This window comes from Cottoperca gobio, chromosome 6, assembly GCF_900634415.1.
Source record: "Cottoperca gobio chromosome 6, fCotGob3.1, whole genome shotgun sequence".
NCBI classification, from domain to species: domain Eukaryota; kingdom Metazoa; phylum Chordata; class Actinopteri; order Perciformes; family Bovichtidae; genus Cottoperca; species Cottoperca gobio.
In genome coordinates, this window is record NC_041360.1 from 7,258,803 (window position 1) to 7,280,951 (window position 22,149).

The 22,149-nt window shown below is 41.2% G+C and overlaps 1 protein-coding gene across 2 annotated transcripts in view; it reads right to left on the reverse strand.

Moving 5' to 3' along the window:
* ccnd2a (cyclin D2, a) overlaps window positions 1-22,149 on the reverse strand; it is a 151,539-nt gene that overhangs the window by 54,897 nt on the left and 74,493 nt on the right. For both annotated transcript variants that reach the window (XM_029433397.1, XM_029433398.1), the window contains one exon: window positions 7,825-7,880. The gene's annotated coding sequence lies outside the window, so the exon portion shown is untranslated. The remainder of the gene's footprint in view (window positions 1-7,824; window positions 7,881-22,149) is intronic.

Genomic DNA, 22,149 nt, shown 5'->3' on the forward strand with positions numbered 1-22,149 from the left:
CGTATGTCTTTGTTTTTATTGTATCGTTGTCTACTCATCGCAAGTTTTTCTGCTCATTTTGTGTGCTTCTTGTTGTCGTTTATTTTTTGTTGTAGGGAATGTTTTTTTCTTAATATGTTTGCTTTGCTTATTTCTTTTGTTATTGTTTATTTTTGTCCTTAAATAGAGGACAGGTCTGTTGTATAAACCTGTGGCTTCTTCACCACTCACATTTCTTATTTATTTCATGAACTGGATTTTATGCAGTCTTATGTGTGTGCTAATAAAACAATAAAATAAAATAAAACGAAATGCTACAAGATACATCAACATTTTGCATTTCCATGCATTTGATTGGCCAACGCAGCTTATTGGATGATGCTGCATTGGGCTGTAGCATCACACAACTTCTGAGTAACTCTTAAACGGTCCTGAGTGGCTCTGGTTATATCTCTTACATGATTTATCAGTTTGATATTTATAGCATCTAGAGTAAATCATACAGTATTAAAGGGAACATTCACCAACTTTTATGTGGATATCCAATCAGTATTGATTGTAAATGTAGTCAACTGCAGTCACTCCTGGTGCTCAGGGTCCCCGTCGGCCATATCTTCTTACACGGCTAATGCAGCCGCAGCCCCGGCTTCTCTCCGCTGCATTTCTTCTGCATAATATTTTCAACAGCAAGTAGTAGCAACTACTGTACAATCATTTTTTTTTTTTTAAACAATGTAGGAATTTACAAGTGTTTGTTTTTTATTTAAAAGCCAGGGATGTGTTTTTCAAAATCCTGGGTATTTTTCATCAATCAAATTTGTGATTTCTTTAACTATTTTCAACTGCAATTTTCTAATCTGGTGTTTTAGAGAAAGATAATATGTGACCACAGAGGGGCTGAACGGGAGACCATTTCCAAAGAGCATGATTATCTCGAGCAATCTCCTTTAAAGCTGGAAACAATTTAGAAGGTCTTGGGTGAGTAAAACAATCATGTAACAAAGCCTTGATTAAGCCACTTAGGGACTGAAGGAGGGCAAAATGGTTCGATATGGATAACTAGATCTGGTTCTGTGCACATAAAGTGGCCAATCTTTATTTCATTCCACTGATTCCACTTCATTAATGACTTCTCTGATATTTCAAATGAATGCCTTGTGACAGCAGGCATGGTAGCTACAGTGGAGCTAAGCAAAACCCAACCAGCTGATGATGAAACAAAACACGGACTTAACCACATATTTTGCCACTGCTCACCTCCCAGACCTCTGATGAGGAAAATTAAGTAAAAGGAGCTTGTTTGCATCTTATCTGCAGGAAATAGCATTAGCCAAAATTGTACTCTTGGGTTGGGGCATGAAAGCGATGGCATGGCAGCGGCCATCATTAGCCCTGTCCCCCGACGTGCGGCCTGCCTCTGATCCAGAGCCAGGGCTGGGCAGGAAGGCAGAAGGTGGGCAGGAGAGGGTCCGCAGCCCTGGGTGGGCTCCACCACTTGGGCCTGGCTAATGGGTCGGCAACCATCAGCCTGGTATGTCGGTATGCAGGCCGCCACTGCTCAAGCCGACGTCAGGGGATTTTAAATGTGCTGGAGCAGACGACTGTGAAACAAGAGTGGCCACCCTGCCCACCTCACCAGCCTCACTGCGACTATCACTGACCATCCACCTCTCATCTTCTCAGCCACCCAGTCAAGCAGCAACTCTAGTCGGTTCTGGGCCGCTCTAATCTCTGTGCTTTTTGTGTCCATGTTTCCTCCTTCTCAGAGGGAGAACAACATTATTTCTCAGCTCCCTCACATCCCACAATGCCCTGCACGGCTAGCAATGAGAACTCAGTCTTTTCCCAGAAGTTTCCACAACGACAGCTATTTTTCCCATGCTCCCCTTTCAGAAAACCTATTTGGGGCATTGAGGCTATCAAACTAGCTTAAAAAAACCTCTTTGAGAAGTCATGAAAAAGAAAAAAATCTATTCAATGTGCACATATCACTTCTCAATTTAACCACACCATTGTTTCTAATCATACTCATGTCTCTGTATCAGTTTTTTTTATTCTTTCTCCCAGCACAACTTTTTTTCTGTAACTATATACTGAAGTGTTACATCCTGTGCTTTCAGAAACAATGAGCTAATCGAAAGGCTGAGCGGCTGTATTTACAGCTCCTTTTGTAACCAACGTGTCGGGGTGAATGGCTCGTCTGGCCCGGAGGCAAACATACAACCTGCCATTCAGGATAACGGCCGTGTCAACGAGAGACGCATATCACCTTTGCTCCTGGTATTTTACGACACAAGGCTCCAATAGTAACACAGCTCTGGGGCAGAGGGGCAGCATCACAGCCCCAACAGAGAGCTGAAGAGAAAACTATCAAAGACGCAGTGTCAAGTGTCTACTGATGGGACACTCAAGTGTCCCCCATTGTACTGTAAAAAGGTTGTGATGTACAGCAAAGCACAGGGAGCTGAACACAAACAGGAAGGCAAGGGAATGTATATTATATAAGAGCTCTTTGATACTATAACAAGAGGTTCTCACAACAAGACGAAAGGCTGACAGCTTACTGGCCTGCTTATCAGAGGAATACTATTAATACCAGTGACAAGTTGTCCCCCTGTCCCCTGAGGGAGAAAGATGGAGGAAGTCATCGATTCTTCCCACCATAATCTCTGGGAAGGACAGACCTTGCCTTTTCCCTTTTGGGTGACGAGGGTTATTATTCTAAATGTTTGAAAGGGCCCACACGAGGGCTATTTCGGTGTCTCAGTGACGGCGAAACATTAGAGAGTCTGATCTTCTGTAGCACCAACAAACAGTCGTTGTTGCAGCCTCCCCTTCCCAGGACTGTATCCTGATCTCTGGAGGTCATTTTAATCTTCGTAAATGGCGTCAATCTGTCTAAACAATATTTGTTGATACCATCCTCGCAAGAAAAATATCGTAATTCATTTCTTCGAATGCCGACGACCTACGATTACCTGACAAGGACCTCTAGTGGCCGCGTGAGTCATGAGCGTTGTCTCTTGGGAAGCAAATACGGAAGTAGCATGGTGTTGTTATATCATTGTAAAACCGCAAGAGACTACTGCTCACATATATGTCACATATATTTTAACAGAAGATGTTGGTTTCTTTTAATCTTGACCACAATCTTTCTCATTTCTATGGGCAATTCTTTTGAACACATACCAATATCATCACGTATCATTTATCCAGTAGTTTTTGTGCCTAAAACCAACCAAACCCAGAAAACGCTCACACAAACTATTTTTGTAATGCAGTGAGGAACAATGTTGTATTTTGACTTTTATAATGGAAGTCTTGTTACCTCCGCCAAGGAGGTTCGTGTTTGTTTGTCAGCAGGATTTAGTTTACTTTAAAAGTACCGGCCCAATGTTAATAAAACTAGCTGGAAGGATGTTGCACGGGACAAGGAAGAACCCATTAAAATTTGAAGCTGATCCAAATCACATGGCGGATACTCACATCATTTTTTACTTATTGAAAAGGCTTTGGCGGAGCATTGCATTTTGTATTTCCTTTACCATAGTAAAGGTCTGCTTGTTTGCTTTTTTTTTACTTATCATTTCTTATTTGCAGCATCGTGCAAGTGTTATCCCCTGACTGTTTCTCCATTGTTTCTGATAAAAACATGTTGATATGATTAAATATGAACACTCATGTACATCTCATCCATAACAGCTGTGAGGATTGAAATGTGGTAGATAACAAGACTATTTCAAATCCCGCCTCATAATTCAGTTTTGCTACACCATAGTATTTGATGGATTTTTACTTATTGGGCGAATGTTAAATCAGTCTGTGAAATGCTTGCTTGTCAAGATAGAGGAGGAGACAGAGAAAGAGAAAAGATGGACCAACATAAGACAGAAAATAAGACTGGTAGCGTTGGATGCCAGAGCAGCTGTCAGAGCAGCTCTTGGTCCTGACGGTGGGGTGGAGGACAAACTGCACAGTGGTTGTGACAGGATGAGGATGAGAGGAAGACAGGCCACATCTGTGTATGAGTGGGTGTGTGTTGGTGTGTGTGCATAAGTATCAATGCATGTGTGCTTTGTTTAGTAACACTTTTCCTCTGGCAGGCCCAACCACTAGGCCTGCCTGCCTGTGTGTGTGTGTGTGTGTGTGTGTGTGTGTGTGTGTGTGTGTGTGTGTGTGTGTGTGTGTGTGTGTGTGTGTGTGTGTGTGTGTGTGTGTAGCAGTTAGAACAGCAGTAAAGCAGATGTTTCCTCTGGTTGGCTCTAGAACATGAACATGAAGAAAAACAAGGGACCAACCCAGAAGACTCATTGATCATACCTACAGTAAAATGGCGACCAATAAATTAAGAAGATTACACAAACAAAAGTCACCACAAGCTTTCATTCTTTATTAATTATTATTTTATCTTATTTTTTTGTCATACGAGTTCAAATATTTGTCCTGGTGTGCATTTTCAGTAATCATGTTGAGAAGGAGTGAAGGAATCTGCTTGTAGAATCCTCTACCAATGACAACACAGTGTTTGTGAATGAATATGAGTATGAGAGTGATTGATTGACTGGAGTTGGTGCAAAGGGGTCCAGTGAGGTCCACCTATGTCCAAATAGTCCTGGTTTTGGTAAGCCGTGGAGCAGAGCAGCTGCACAGCGCTAATCCTAACAGGCAATAGTTGTGAACACAAGTGTTCTGCTGCTGCATAGCCAACCACATGTCAAAAGTGTCGAGTCACCCTGAGAGCAGCCACTTGACCCAGAAATGCTCTATCACACTGGACTACACTGTATGCATTTTCTTTTCTCTCGAAGATTGCCGCCAATTAGTGTTAAGAAAGTATACGATGAGGCACAGTGTGAAAGGAGTGATGACAATCAATTATTTTATAAATGAGAACAATTAAGGTGCAAGTGCCAACATGGAAGTGCTAAAATATTATAAAACAGCAGGGACAGAAAAAGAAAGCCAGAAATGATTAGTTTGATTCCGTTCAGTCCCTTCCTTCTCCTTTTTTATCTTCTCCATTCCTCTTTTTCTTTTTAAATAGTGACATTAAGTGCTCTTCTACTGTTGCCCATGTGTCAGCATATTCTGTCCTTTTATTTTACAGTCTAAAAGAAAATTCTTCTAACTTAATGATTTCTATTTCTTCAGCGATCCATTCTTTCTGAGTTAAAGTAATCCAGTTTTTCATGACTGGTTTGCACTTGTGACGAAGACTCTTTAATTGCGGATGTCACGCAGTAAAGAAGCCACTCTGTAATATACTCGTAAAAGGTCATCCAGACACACGTTGTCCCCCTCTGTCATTGTGGTGAGTACATGCGCCACAATAAATCTCTCCTCCACAGAACCTGGGTTTGAAAGCGAGCCGGTGAGTAGTGCTCTCTTATATGTACTGTCTTATATAGAGGCGGAAGATAGCATGTTTGACTGGATCATATTATGTTACCTTATTGATGAAGTTGTGTCAAAGTTTTAGGGTTTATTTAAGGTGTTTGGAAACGGGGGGAAATGGCGATTCCTAACGTGAATTGTATTTGTTAAACGTAAGAACTGGCAGTAAAATTGCAGATTGTGTAGAATGAAAGATAATTGATTTGATCATCGGCTGGTTGATTTAGGGGGACGGGCTTAGTGTCTATAAGCCTCTGGCCATCAAGGCTTAGGGCAGGGGTCTTCAATGTTTTTCAGGCCAAGGACCCCCAAACTGGTGTAGCGTGGTGCAGGGACCCCCTACTGCAGTGGTGTCAAACATGCGGCCCACGGGCCAAAACCGGCCCGCCAGAGGGTCCAATCCGGCCGGCGAGATGACTTTGCAAAGTGTAAAAATTAGTTGATTTGATCATAAAGTAAAATACTGTTCCAGATATCTGTGACGAAATGATGTGTGCCTAATAATATTGTTGAAATTTCTTACTTAAGAAATTCAGGTTGTTCATAATGTTTTGTAAAAAGATAGTTCATTAAACGTGAACGTTTTCAGAATGTAACATTTGGAGTTGTCGTTATTTTTAGGTTATTATGCTGTGATTTTACTGGTCCGGCCCACTTGAGATCAAATTGACCTTTATGTGGCCCTTGAACTAAAATGAGTTTGAAACCCCTGCCCTACTGTATATATTGTACAGAAGAGGCTTGAAGAGGTCCGTGCGACGGGGGGGTGGCGCAAATTTATTTTAGTTGACCCCTCTCGTTTCCTCCACTCTGTCTCTTACTGTAGGTGTGTGTCGCCACCCTTCGTGAAGTACAGCGGAGGAGGGAATGTGAAAGGGCAAAGCAAAAAAAAAAAAGTCATTAAAAAAAAAAGAAACTGTTTAATTATTTTTTTATTGCTTTATCTACAAACAATTTTGCGACCCCCTGCAGTACCTCCGTGGACCCCCTGTTGAAGACCTATGGCTAGGGGGTGAGAGTGAGAGTGGCTGTAAACCCGACAGGTGACCAGAAAAACTCTTTGTCTATTTTAAATTGTATATTTTACATTTTTGTCTTTCTCATTTTGCTGTGGACGTCCTTGTTTTTGTACCGTCACTATTTTTGTAAAACAAAAGCACCGTAATCTGTTTTTGCAACTGAAGTCATCTTGTCATCTTTTCTTTGTCAGTTGACCCGTCGTTTCTTTCTATATACACTGTTAATTGCTTATTCTCTTTGAGATGGTAAAATGGAAATAGAAAATTCTGTAGTTTGTCATTTTTGCTGTGTTCTAAAGCAGTTCAATTTTATGGAGTTGCTATTTTTGTTAATTTATGTAATAAATTTTTTATTTAAATGTGATGATACATTAAAAAAGATGTCAACTATGGTACATCAATATACTTCAGAGTGCTTCTTACCCTCAGAACGTCACAAGCCAGTACATTCACATGAACCTCACCTCTGATAAACATGCGTTTGACACCATGTGAGCAAACTCTATTGTAGCTTCTCACAGCTAAATAAATGTGATTAGCAATTTAAAAAGCCATTCAGTCATTGTGTGCAAAATGTTAGAAGTGGAGAAAACACCTAAAAGCTAACATTTACAGGAATCCATGCTCGTGTGGTTTCGATGGTAAAGAAAGACACAGTGGCGGTATCATATCACTGTGATACTGAAAATGACAGTAACAAGGTCAATAATAGATCCTCTGCTGACCTTTAGCTACTCCTATTTCCCATTATCAGGGATGTATACACCTACAGCAAGTCTTTGAGTACACAATGGAGCACAACACCAGACCAATATAACATTAGCTAACATGCAATTGTGAAACAAATGTCAACATCAGTACAGGCCAGCTAATCCCAGCTAGATTAAGTTTAATTTCTAAAGTAAAATCAGTTCGAGTGTAATGAGTAAATATTTCCACTACTCCCTCATATTTTGTTTTCCAGAAACAACCATGACAGAAGAAGACTATAAGCAGGCAGAAGAAAGCTTTTCAGGCTCCTGCGCGAGACAGACAAGCCAGCGAGACTGGTTTCAATCAAAACAAAACTACAAGCCCAGCAGTGCTATGATGTATTGTTAACAGAGATGGCATCTGGGGAAAGCAGATTCACGAACACAATCTATACCAGCTTCTGGAAGCATTTCCAAAACACCTAATTGATTCTTTCCTCTGTAATGTATCATCTGAATCTCTGTTACAGAGCCATGTAACGTTTCAGGACATGAACGTACATTTCTCTTACACACAGCCGAGGGCCTTTAGACATATTGTGTCTGTTCCCACAGTTTATGAGTCATTCAGAAAATTATCATTCAGGCGAGTTTAAACACAGAAATAGGGCGCACAGACGAGTAGTTGGTCACATGAATCAGCAGCTCACATAAACTCAGCAGGGAAAAAAAGGTCTTACCTGTGATCACCTCCTGAGGCTAGTCCTGAGCATATCCCACTGATAGGATCCCATTCCTAGAAGACACAATATGCAGTCAAGTAAGAAGACAGTCTGGGTGATGAGGATGAATGATTTCAGGTAATGGCAGAGATCACACAGCGAAGCTTTACACAGCCACGGGCTGTGGTGTACTTCTTTGAACAGTAAGTTGTCATAAATCTTGATATAATGATAACAAATTGGAAATTCCTGTTACTAACAGTGAGATAAAATGAGCTCTGACACATTCTGATTGTTGTGAAAATAGCTCTCTGATGTGACATACTTTCCTGTCAAATAGTGTATCTTTACGGTTTTAATGGATATGACATTTCCAGCAATGGGCCACACAAAAAAAAAATCCTGATTTTAGTTCCTGAATGAAATCACAATACTGCAAAAGTGAGCCTCATCACATGCAATTAAATCTCATAATATTGGTTTCATGTAACATGAACAGAAACTGTGTTAATAGATCCTCCTCTCATACGAAATTGAGGCCTTATCACTCATCACAATAACTTGGATGAGAAGAGCAGATTATTCCACAAAGGAACCAATTGACTTAATGTTAAGTCTCCTTCCTATCAGGTGTAATCTCCTGCTTTCCCCATAGAGATCATCTTATGAAAGCGAATCAGCGAAGCCTGAGGGCCTTTCACCACGGCGGGTCAGAGAGCTAGCTTCACTTCCGAAAGGTAATGCCCCACCCCTCTCTACTGAATTCCTGCGGAGCTTCATTTAACAGTAAGACAAGGTTCAATTCACCTAAAAGGAACATAGAGAATTGGAAACGTGTGAAGCAGTGATGGAGCACGGGAGGCGGGGAAGCTGTGGCATGAAAGCCAGTGAAATGTGACGTTGTCAAAACACATATTTCCTTCTTTTTTTTTCAAACAGAGTGAATACAGTGGGAATACAAAGCAGCTGAAAAGCAGCAAGGTTTGAATTAGATCCCTCAATCTTCAGAAGTCAGGAAATGGGATCAGATGATTGATGAGCAAGACATCCAGGACTTAAGATCCTGCATTGTCTGAGATGGCTTTTTAAATGTCTTTCATGAAGCCTCGTCTTTGAAACCTGAGCCCTTGGCAGAGCACATCAGTTACCCGCTTCCTGATAAACACATGAGAGATAATTTAATGTAACCTGATTTGCTTTGTGTTGTAACTGTATCAAAATCAGTTTGATGGCATCTGATGATATATTTATTTTTACAGTTGATTAACGGCAGATCTCGCAGAGGAGCTGCAATGTCCCCTTTCTCTTTGGAACTCTGTCATCGTTTTTTTTTTGCGTATCTTCCTCGCTCTCTCTCCCCCTTTAGCGCCATGCATGAGTGTGCTGACAGTGTATTACCAGCTTTAAGGTCTGTGCCGTGTCCTGAGATGACAGCAGCTGCTGGGACGGGCCACACTGAGAGCAGCCGAATGCTTCAGTGGAAAGGGGAATCTCCCACAATGCAACAGTCGTTAGTGCTTCAAACAGTCTTTGCTGGGCATCCTCAGTTCAGAAGCAGAAGATTAACAGCTGCATTTTATCAGGGTATTAGAAAGTTTCTCTGTTGTGATATATGTGTGTGTGTGTGTGTGTGTGTGTGTGTGTGTGTGTGTTACGCGATGTTAACAATTCATCCAGGTGGGTGACAACAAAGACACAAGGGTGTAGGTAGAATCCCAGACCCATTCTGGCTGCCTAATCTCTCCATTCTGACACTCACTTTGATTTGTGAGTGAATCCAAAGCCTGAGCAAACAGTAAAGTAAAGACTGCGAGTAACTTTCAGTCAACTCTTTGGTCTCCTCTGCGTGTTGTTCAAGCAAGTTCAGCTATCTTTTCAACCACAGGTTAACAGGGAAAAAAGCCTTTGATTGGCAGACTTCAGTGTCCTCCCCACTCCCCTTTGTCAAGCTGTTTATTTGAGGCCTGTTAAGAATTCCCCGTCTGTTTGTCCCTCGCTAGCATGACCAGGCAGATGTTCCTCCGCAGAGGTCAGCACACACAGTGACTCAAATGTATGAAAACACTTAATCACACAACGCAATGTTAACAGAGTTGTTTCAGATCATTACAGATAGAGGAAAGATACAAAATAAATAATAGATAACTCAGAAGAAAAGAGAGGAGAGAGAAAGGAGACGGAGGGAGAAGAGCTGCAGGACGTAATAGGACAAAGCCATGGATTCCTGTCCTGTTTTGGCAGGTAAGTACTGACACTGAATGTTTTCTTTTTTTTACTTCAAACTTAAACGAAGAAACTGAAAGCTCCGATAAAGCATACACTTCTGTGTGGGGAGCCGATAACCAACGGACCCTGCAGTAAAATGAGAACATTTGTTAACAAATGATATACTGTTAATACTGCTGCCAGGATCCCTAGCATGTTTTTTTACTTGTTTTTTATGCGTCCGCGCCAGCTGTGGCTTTATGTTTCCGGTTTGTTCGTCCGTACTATTCTCGTGAACGCAATATCTCGGGACGCCTTGAGGGAATTTCTTCAAATTTGGCACAAACGTGGACTTGGACTCAAGGATAAACTCATTAGACTTTGGTAGTCATGGTCACTGTGACTTCAAGTCCTTCTTATTCTCGTGAACGTGATATATCAGGAACGCCCGGAGGGAATTTCATTACATCTGGCACAAAGATCCACTTGGACTCAAGGATAAACTGATTAGAATTTGGTAGTGATGACATTTTAGACAGACATGGATCTAAACTGTAACTTGACTGGTTGGCGGAAGCGAACTACTTACCCTACCATGATGGTGATTCTAGTTTAAACAAAGAAGTTGCTTTTCATTTCTTTCGGTGAAGCAAGACAAAACACAGGTAATTTAACAGATAGATGTGACAAAACAAACAATGAGACAAACAATAAACTACAAGGATATTTCCTCAGAAAGGCAAGGGGCAGGTTAGGGCATGAGCGCGAGGTGATGTACATGTGTTGGGTTGGTATGTGTGCGTGGGGGCTAGAAGAGGACATTGGCATTTCAGTTGTTTGTGTGAGTGTGTGTGAGGGAGATAAAGATATGTCTGCAAATAAAACAAGCCCACACAATGATATGAATATTGCTAGTACAAGCGCTACCAGTAGTAGTAGTACAAGTTAAGCTTAAAATGAAACAACATTACACTGATTATACTGACAAAGGTTGAGGAGGAAGACACTCTGGGAAATAGTTGGACTAATGACCTCTGCATACCAACATGAACGACAGGTGAGCTGGATGTCTGCTGGAACAGAGAGCAACCACTCTCACATGAACACAGATAGGGAGAAAGCTCTAGTAATAAATCAGATCCGCTGCGACCCCATACGGTGTCCTGCAGTCTCCGTGCGTCCCACCCCAATCCCTCACATGTCCCACTTAAGAGGTGAAACCTGTGCTGACAGCTCAACCTGCTAACCTCTGTGACCCATCTACCCCCTCCTGCAGGAGCAGGACACCGCTGGAGAGAGGAAGTGACACAGCTGTGGAGGTGAAAGGTCGACGACGATGCATTTCAAATGCGAGAGAACAAGATGGATGGCGGCGGCTGGGAGCAGCATGTTTTTACTAGTCAAAGAATCTCAAATAGGTTTTTTCCCCCCCAAGTACAACAAATGTGTCTTGTTGTTATGGTTCAGTCACTTCATGAGGCTGGGGGAGATACCCCAAGATGGGGCCAACTAGAAGTAACAAAGTGTACACAAAGAGGAGCACTTTACACTGCCAGGCCGGTCCTGCACTGTTGCACGGTGGCTCGAGAGGTTTTCCCTATTTTCTCGGACCAGTCTTGATCTTGATTCTCACTTGGATTCGTCTTAGGCTTTAGGCTACAGTTCTCACCTTCTGCAGTCTCAACTGAAACTATCCATTTATTTATTTATTTGTCAAGCCTGTTTCTCCAGCCCGCCCCCAACTGCCATGATGTTGGCAACAGGTGCTAACAGTAGTAAACAAAACAGACGAGGGTTCCAAGCCAGAAAAGATTACCTAGAGAGAACACGAAAGTCTCGTTCTGCCCTTTTGTCCTCTCTTTTTATGTAGCATGTCTCTTACAGGGAGCCATATTTTGGAGCTCATAACACATTTACTGTTAAGGTTTAAGGAGTGAAACTTGCCCCAATTGAGAGTTCAATTAATTAATTCTACTCATGTAAACTGACTAATTACATCCACATCCATACACTGGACACAGAAGACACCAATGCACTGACCAGGTTGTTAAAGTTAAGTTAAGTTAAAGTTAAAGCCTTTTATTGTCATTATACAAAAAGTACAACTACATTTATGGTAAATAATGAACAGCCTTGAAAGAAAGAACATATTAATTCTGTCACCTCTGTTGCTCCGACTGGAGTCTATGATTATATTGCAAACAGCATGAAGCTAGATCAGGAGCTGCACTATCATGTTGCTGTTGGCTATTAATCACTTACGGTAGCCTAATGTTTTACTGATGCAATTGTAGACGTTCTAACTTCAGCTCTCATGAAAAACTGCATATCATTTAAAGCTTGATTACAGTATTTATGTTTAGTCACCTGAGTCTTATGGTGAGTCTACACAATGGAGCAGATATGCTTCTGTTTTAAACATTCAAGCTGTCTAACTCAAATGACAATTAAACTGGCAATAGACAACTTTTACCTACGACTACAGACACATTTAGCGACATATTCGGATCGTCAGGGAAAAATCAGGCAATATATTCAGATATATTATATTGTTATTCATTCCCAGTGCTGCTCAGAGTAATCGCAGTCCACGGCTCTCCCTCTCCTCTTGCACAGCCAGTCTCTCCCTCGCCTCGCTGCGACTGACACAACCAATAAGCTTTATGCAAATGATTATGCAATGATGTCACTAATATGCAGATTGAGCATATGATGCGATGATGGTGACTGTTGGCTGATGGCTTTGTGCTGTAATTCGAGTCTTCATTTTCACCGTGAGATCGTTCCTCACTGCATAGTGAAAGCGAGGCTTGTAGGGAACCAACATTGTGCAGTCAACATTTACTTCATAATGATGTATTAAAGTAAAATAACTTGTCTATTGCCACTTTAAGAAAGATTATAGCATTAGTGACATAACTTGATTGGAAAGCACTTGCTCAATAATCTGCTGAAATCTAATGAAGTGAAAGAAGACGTGTAGTTAATGAAATCTGAGGAATGCTTAAAAACAACTTTTTCTCGGATCAGAGGCTATTTTTCACTCTCAAAATGTCATTAATACCCAAAAGCATGCCACATGTTCCTCTCTCTCCATCTCTCTAACACGCTGAATAACCAGAAGCTGAGTCTGGGGGCCACATTCTTGCCCTTTCCACACTCAACTGCCAACACAGCACGTGGCTTTGTGCTGGCTTCGCCGATAGCTCCTTTTAGGAGTTCTTAATGGGTCACACGCACAATACACTTTGTGTTACCCGGCAGTGAACTTCCACTGAGGGGATCGGAGGTGTCACCGGGGTTCAGGTGGAGGAAAGAGACCCACGGCTAAAGACATATCGGGCTAAAGTTCGCACATGCAGGCCTACTCATACTCAGCTCCTCCATGTGTTGAGGTCTGCCTGTCCCCACCCTGCAGTCTGACTACTCACAGTCACTCAGAGGAAATGACAGAGAATGTGATGGTTGACTGTGAGAGCAGAACATCTTAAAAATAAAAATAAGCACTGTAGGCTCTGCTGGCAATAGTGGATGAAGTACATACGCACACACATACAGATACACATACTGTACATACATAAAATCACGCAAACATACACACATAATACATACACACACACGTATCATCGCACACAGACACACTTACAAGTACAGACATACATGCACACAGGCACACATACACACATGAATCCACACACATAGGCACGCACACACATGGATATGTCCAACAGTGGGGAACAGCTGCATGGGTCGGTCTGGAGCGAGACCAGCCACCTCTTGGCCACAAAGGGCTGCTTGTGCCCCCAGCTCGCTAGGAACATAAAACACAAGAGATAAGACCAGACACTGTTTGCCAGAACCAGTGGACCTCCCCAAACAGGAACTGCAAGTGCTTTGACACACAAACACACACAAACACACACACACACACACACACACACACACACACACACACACACACAGAGTTGCAGGAGAGCACACACATGCATGTGAATTACACACAGATACAGTACATGTTTAAATTTGTATGTGAGGAAAACATTGTTAAATGACATACAAAGAAGTCAGATTTGTTAAAGGCACCTCTACTGAACTACTTACCCCACATTTAAAAACTTATAAGCTCAACAGGAAGTCAACCTACCCTTAACAGCACTTAACAGGTGAACTGAGGCTCTATTTGTTGGTTGGAATCAGCTGCTAATCCCATTTACTTGAGAAGCCTGTTGTGTTTTATATGGCTGATAAAGCTGTTGAGGATTAAGAGTTTAATTTCTTAGGAAGTGATTCATGGTCAACATTTTTGGACCTTTATATTAGCAGAAATATGTTACTTTTAAACAGTTTATTCTTCATTTATTTTGTCACGCTTCATTTTAGTTGTTCCTCTTTAAGAGCTGTAAACAGACAAAGTCAAATCCATGCCAGTTCAGGGCAGCCACATAATTCTGTGTTAAGCAAAGCAGAAAACAAAACCCAGGCACGCTCACACATGTTATTAGTTCATACGCTTTGAAGTACATCAATTCCATACACTCAGTGGTTTTGTCGCTGTCACCTTACTTGGTCTGGTATGACCAGTAGCTTTTGGTGGCTAATGTTAGCCAACGTTAGAAAATACTTGTGAAACTACTGAATCAATTTCTTGACTTTTTGACTCCTCTATACTTGCACTATGATTCAGAGAACTGCGCCGTCTTAGTCGATTAAATCAAAATCAAATCAAATCAAATTTATTTGTATAGCCCAATATCACAAATTATACATTTGTGACATTAGTCGACATATCGGTCATTTTGGCCTCAGTCGACTAAGATTTCTTTGGTCATTTATGCTTTTTTCATGCTGAATCACTTATTTCCAAGAAATCTATGACCACATCTCTGAACACAAGTTTTAAAGTAGAGCGTTTGCGTGATTCTTTGTGGAGAAACTCAGTTTTACAGATCTGTAAAATAAATCAACTAATCTGTTAGTCGACAAAATCGACTGTTAGTTCTCTAGACGAGGACAACCCAAATGTTTTAGCATAATATGCTATATATTAGCATATAAGCATATGTGCGTAACTGCACATCCGGCTGCAGCAAATGTTACATAAACTAATTTTAAGCTTCAACTTCTGTAAAAGTGACAATTATGTAATTAAAGAAATTCCCACACAGTTTTCTCATAAGGTGATACTTTAGAGGAGGAACACTCCTGCTCTGCGATGTTCTGTGAAAAGAGTCAGATCTATTGTGTTCTGAATAGGGGCTAATGTGAAGCCAAAGAAACCTGCTTCAACAATGAAGCTGTGCTCTATTCTACTCTATGTGGCTTTATTTCTGCTGAGTCATGATTTGTCCAGTCAACACTTGCAGGCCCACACAGACACAGGGCCACACACACCATGACACAGTAGAGTCTGTGTGGCTTGGATCAAGGTCCACTCGCAAAGGGGAGGAGGGAGAATCCCCTAAACGTGACTGATGTCTTTGTCCTTATCGCTGCCCTTCTTCTTCTTCCTCTCTCTCTCCGTCTGTCTATCCATCACCAGCTCTGTCTCTCTCTCTCTCTGTCACCTCCCCATCTCTGTCCATCTGTCGCTATCACCACTTCCCTCTGCTGCTCACATATCTGTGCTTTTCTTATGCAAAGCTTGTTTCATTCAAAATTAGTATCAATTCATAATCTCGTGGGAGTTCCTGCTAAGTGTACGAACAAACTAGATGACCTTTTTATGCTTTAAATATTTGTGTCCATTGCATCAACAGGGTGTGCATCTTTGTAAAGCCAGATGTGTGAGGACGATATCGATGGGGAGATATGGAGGCCAGACGCATAAATGTTGCTGCATCACCCAGCAGTTTATTTTAATAATTTCCACTTCATTCATCAGCTGTCCATACTGCAACACTGTGGGCCATGCAGCTGTAGCTCATTCATATCCTCCACCGGCATATCTCACACACTTACACACACATGCACACACAGATATGCTCCCTTGGCCAATGACTTAAATTTGCACTAAGTAAAACAGAAGAGTCAAATGAGAACATCAGTAAAAAAACCAAAAAAAACAGCCCGCTCAAACACACACTTGGGTGAAATGTCAGTTTGTATGGTTAGAGGAAGGCTTGGGGGATTTTACAGAACTGCAGTATGTATACAGAAGGTGGAAGCTTAAACATCTGTGTACGCAAATAAGAGCGAGAGGGCACTATGGTGTCTGAAACACCTGGGAGCCTGGTCCCTTTTGGGTGAGTGTTTAATACAGAGAATCAGCCTATCACAAAGGAGCTCACCCATATGAAAGGCAGGGAGATATGGATAGACACACGTGCATGCAGTCATGCATACATATACATATGTTTTCTTATCCAACAGGTTACAGGAATACTTCACCCCCAAAGTCTATACTTAGATATAGTTTTGCGGTTGTTAAACTCAGCCCCCATTTACCTAAATTCTTCACGGGTGAGTTATTGATGTACAAACAAATACTTTTTGGTATAAAGTATTCTTCGAGGTCAAAAGATTTGAAATGTTATGAGCTGTGACAAAAGTTTATTTTATAACCAGGCCTGGATTCTGAATAATTCAGCCATGGGACATGCACAATATTCAAAAGAGACATCCATCCATATAGGGTTATGTTCACCAGTAAAACTCTATTGCATTGAGTGAGTGAGACTGCGAGTGTCACAATGATGAATGGACCAGAGGTTTGTTCAGCTCTACTTTCAAATTCCACTCATTCATGATCGTGAAGGGAAGTTTGGACGAAGCGAACTTAAAAAGGGGAAGTTCAGAGAGACAAACCAAAATGGCCACAATCAGCTGATGCTGCAGGGACTGCTGGCTCAAGGTAAATGTGACTTTCGACTAAACGCACAGAATAGCAACAGTACGGAACTATTGATGTAAAGATAGGAAGGGTTTGTTTGGTACCAACTTGCTCTTGTGTCCCTGCACCAATATGCTGTCTTCATTTCATAAAACAAATGAAAAGATCTATCTTTGAGTTTTTATGTGAAATATATGACCTAACCCATATGGGATTACAAGAAACTCCTGTATGCAACATCAAAAGTACAGCTAGACATCTCCAAGCATGTACACAAAAACAAGAATACAAATAGTAGAACAAATAAAGAAACTGCTCATGCTACAAATCTATTTTAAATTTTGATACAAATGTTCTCTTAATAACTGGATCTAATGGAAAAGTCTTTATGTATCGTCCATTAAAACAACAACAAAAAGTCAGTTTTTGTATATTCAACAGAAAACAATAAGATGTGATTCTAAAAAAATCAGCTTTTTCTTACATGTTGACATATTGTTTCAACATTAAGTGGAAAAATACTTTCACCTTGGCGCATGAAGATATACGCTTCTTAAGGTTCCTTTAAACCAAATCTGTTTGGTTCAATTACAACAGACTAACTCCAGTCAGGACTTAGACCCCCGCAAAAGGAATACAAATGTTTATATTTCTAATATTAGAAAACAATTTGCCATATTCATATTTATGTTAACATTCACTTATGTGTGAATGCATTTTACTTTTACTCCTATCGCTCTTCGCCGCTATTGTTGCGATGACGTCTGCTTAACGTTGGCCCCACCCATGTAGTGTGTATAGAAAGCCAATGCAGAGCAGTTATACAGCATGTCAACACCAGGTCACAGACACACAGACTGCTGAGGTATGACATATTCATTTGTTGTTATTTTAATGTCAGAAAGTTGCATACTGTAACTGTAATGATTGATCGACTGTCACTCTATGGTGGTGAAGAATCATTGCATGTTTTACATTAGTGTTATTCCAACAGTGATCAGCTCTCTGGCACAAAGCAGCAGCATGCTCTGAGTTGTTTCACTGATTACAGCTAATTCCTACGTCACCTCTCCGCGCCTCAAAACATTCCTCCGCCGTTTTGTATTTGCCTGTTTCTCTCTTCATTTAGCCACTTGAAAAAGGTCCTGTGATTGAGCTCCTTGGGAAGAACTCTCCCTCTTCTCCCAGAGGGATCTGACTAAACTTGAACTGTTGTTGGGCAAAATAAGTCCACATGACAAGAAGGGGACTGATTCCCATGTGATCGGTTGATAATTGCCATGTTTGGAATGATGGAAAGATTCTTTGAAATCTGTCGCCACTGTTCATGGGCAATTTACTGTACATGAAAGGGAACATGCGGTATCACTGATTAACAGAAGCCAATATGTGGAGAGACTAACTCTACCTTTGTTGAACCCTGATCCAGAAACAATTCAACTAACTATGCAGAGTCACTCTCTCTTTCTAAGTACCCACACCTTAGATTCCCTGAGAAAAGATAATTGTGCCAGTAAAGTCAAAGTATGCACAAGTTAACACCCTTAACACTGATAAGGTTTAAAAATATGCTTCCATTTCATTGCTTTCAGTTTAGTCACAGTTTGACTTGTGTGACTCATAATCAAAAGGGTGGGCCAGCAGAGATACAGTGAATATGCTGTTCAGTTAACTGCGCCTGTTAAAATGTGTCAAACAGAGGTAAGCTGACTTTGATAACATCCGATCAGGCTGCAAACAAGATGTTTCTCTTGGTTTGCTAGAGAAGGATGTGAAACGAAAAGGTGAAGTGTGAGGTGTGGCAAGCGGCAGGCTGCAGGTTTGGAACAGTTGACTCAGCATGTTGGTACACTGCTTTTCTGCTGCATCATGAGCATGCACTGCTTGTTAGAAGATTATTACATAGTTCTGATTAGAAACAATGGGGACGACACTCTCCTCTAATATCAAAATAAGGTTTGCTTTGAGTCTGGTTCAGGTAAAATGATTGTATCTTTAAAAAAAAGTGAAATGATGATTCTGCTTCATAGATTCCTGTGAAATCAATTACCCTTTCGTGATATATTGATACAATGATCTACTTCTCCCTTCCTAGATGGTCTCAAGATACTCAAACTTTGCACTAAACAAAAAGTGAAATTACATTTGAAGCAAAGAAAAGAAAAGCCCCAATATAAATAAATCCATAAAATGAAGTAACCCTTTAAGAGAGTGCAGATAAAGATGTTGATAATGTTGATCTGAGACATATGTCCTCTCATCTTACTTGCCCTGCATACAGTATACACTCAGTTGCCAGTTTATTAGGTACACCTATCTAAAACCAATGCAATCTAATACAACAGTCCTGCAAAAAATCCAACCTTCATGAAGGTTATACCACGGTTATGTTCAGTTTTTGTCAATTTTGTTGACTCAACCGGTCATGGCAGGACTGTATTAGAAATCATTAGTTTTAAGGTGTACCTAATAAACTGTACACTTTGTGCATGTGTGTAAACTCACTGTATGTCCTGCTTGCCTCTACAGCCTTCAGCAGCAGCAGCAGGCTCCAACGAGTGTTTTCCTTTGTGCCTTCCAGCAGCTGCACTAAGCCGGACTGACTAGCGCCCTCTATGAGCAGAAGGTACTAAATGTTTCTGCAGAACAGAAAGCAGCAGAGTAGGGCAGGCAGCCGGACAGGGACAAGTGCAGCACAGCCACTGGCAGCACTCATGGCAGAGACAGCGGTGCAGCCCCCAGGAAACAGCTGCTCTGCTATCAGTCACACTTACACCACAGACGCGCGATGGAGTGAGTTAGTTTTCTGGAGTCATTCTTTATATGGCTTAAGAATGTATTTTACATTATTAAATAATTACAACGAGTGAATTGAGTTTGTTGAGCTATACGCATGTGCAAAATGTGAATTCAGTGCTGAGTTCACGCTAGCATTTCATCTGAATTAAAGCTTATTTCACAAACAGCTCACACTGCCCACCCTTTTTATTGTTTTGTGAGTTCTTTCTTGCTGTGTGTGTGTGTGTGTGTGTGTGTGTGTGTGTGTGTGTGTGTGTGTGTGTGTGTGTGTGTGTGTGTGTCAACAGCAAATGAGTAAACCATATATCTACCAGGCAACAAAACAACAGCACAAAGCAGAGTCCAGGATGTGTTCACTCAGACCAGTGGTAGATGAAGTTTAGACCTAGAAGTCGAGGTGTTAACGTCTGAAAATGACTAAATTCAAAACAGGAAGAAAGCTAAAAGAAACATGAGCTTATACCATACAGAGAAGTTTGAGAACATCGAACTGTAGCTTTGGTTTCTTTTATTATTTCTGTTCTTTAACTTTAAATGACTTTCATGTCCTGGTTACTGTCAGAGTGCACCTTGTGTTTTCACTTTCTGGACATTTAAAAGCATAACCCCATTCTCCCTAACCTTTATGGTTTAAAGAAAAGGAGATCACCTACTGTTTACACAGCTTGAATTACAATCCTCAATTCTGCTAACTCTCAATTTTATATATAAAAAAAGAAACCTACAGAGTATCAAAGCTATACTGCTACCAATGTAAATGTTGGGGGCTAAGGCAAGGTAGGTGGGGAAATTTACTGCAAGATTTATTCTGTAGGAAATTACTCAAAATGAAACCTGATTTTCATTCATTTGAAAAGGTTTATGCATGATGGGCTGGGACATGTGTGAAGGGAAATTATGAGAATACGGTTCTTAAGAAACCAAGACTGAAAAGTCCATAATTCAACCATTTTATAACTTGGGTGTGGTTGCTGCTAGTTTCAAAGCTATGACGTGTGCAAATCCACATGTGTAAAGTCTAACAAGCAAAACAGAACATGTGTCGTCTCAAACTTTAGTCATGCATGTGTTGAAACCATCCTTCATAAGATATAATAATCATAATTAGGTTCTCCAAAGCACGAGACTGGAGCTTCACAATTAGGAGCAAAGTTGATACAGGCACAAGGTGGCCGAATATTATCAGCTGGGATGGAGAGAGGAGAAGACAGGAGCTGGTGTTGTTTCCGTTGGCACGTCATGGCAGGGAAAGGTTGGCACTTATCATTGTGAATAAAGTGCTTTAAATAAGGAAGTGACTTCAAAGTGGAAAAAAGGAGACTACGAAACAAATTCCCCATATATGTATCAAGTATTGTTCGGCAACGGTTAAAACACACTGGTTGCCTTGGTGGGGGGGATGTATTCGGCTTGGTTTGTTTGTCTGTCTGTCAACAGGATTACGGAAAGATTACTGGCACTGTTTTTTCACGAAACCTGGTGTAAGGTGGAAGCATGGGCCAAGGAAGACCCCAACAATGTTTTGGAGTGTATCCGAATCACACAAATAATGTTTCACTTTTGTTCGTGTTCTATGTAGGGTAGTGGTCTATGTTCATGTGCTTCACCTGACGAAGGTCTAGAGACCCAAACGTTGTGTCACAAATGTATATACTGTATATGTGTAATACATTTCATTGCAAGTAAACAACAGTGTGTGGGAATCCCTATTCTCTAACTGTTGTTAACACCATTTGTGCTGCATTTGTAAAAAAATGGTTCCCAATTGGGAAAATACACATGAACGCCCCCTCAAGTCAGAACAACAACTCAGAAACATCTATATGTGGTTTAAGCTGTCAGCAATAAAATACAACACACGTTCTTTTTGGTATCCATGTTGTTTCCACATTTCAGCTTAAAGCTCATAAACACGTTGGAAGAATGCCTTCCCAACTTGGGTAAAGGGGCCATCTGAGGAGCATGTGAAGGCACCATTGGCCTTGCCGGAGATCTGCACTCTCGGAGTGCCATTCTAGTTTGTGATGGCTACCTGGCTGTGAGTATTTTTATGTCCGTATCAAGAATCAGTGAAACCTTCTAGTTTCAAGTAAGCAAGCCAATAAAAGAGCTGTGTGAAATTTTTGGAAAGCAAGAACATCAAGTCATCAGTTAACTTGTGTTTTATGGATAACACGCCTGTTCCTGGTGTTTCTTTACTCGAGAGCTCTTGGGAATGTGGGGTCCTGGCAGGGCTACAGTTAATATCACAGGGGCAGGTGGGGAGAAGGGTGAAGCACAGCAGGGTTTCATATCGTATGTCTTTAATGTCTGTCTGTCTGACATTCCTGCTTCCCAAAGCCCGGTGTTCCCATCCATCTTCATGCACATACTGTCTGCCACCTACCTACAGCATGCACAATGCCACATTTCTTTCCACGTTTTTTTTTTTTATCCATACATGCACGCACGCGCACGCACACACACACACACACACACACACACACACACACACACACACACACACACAC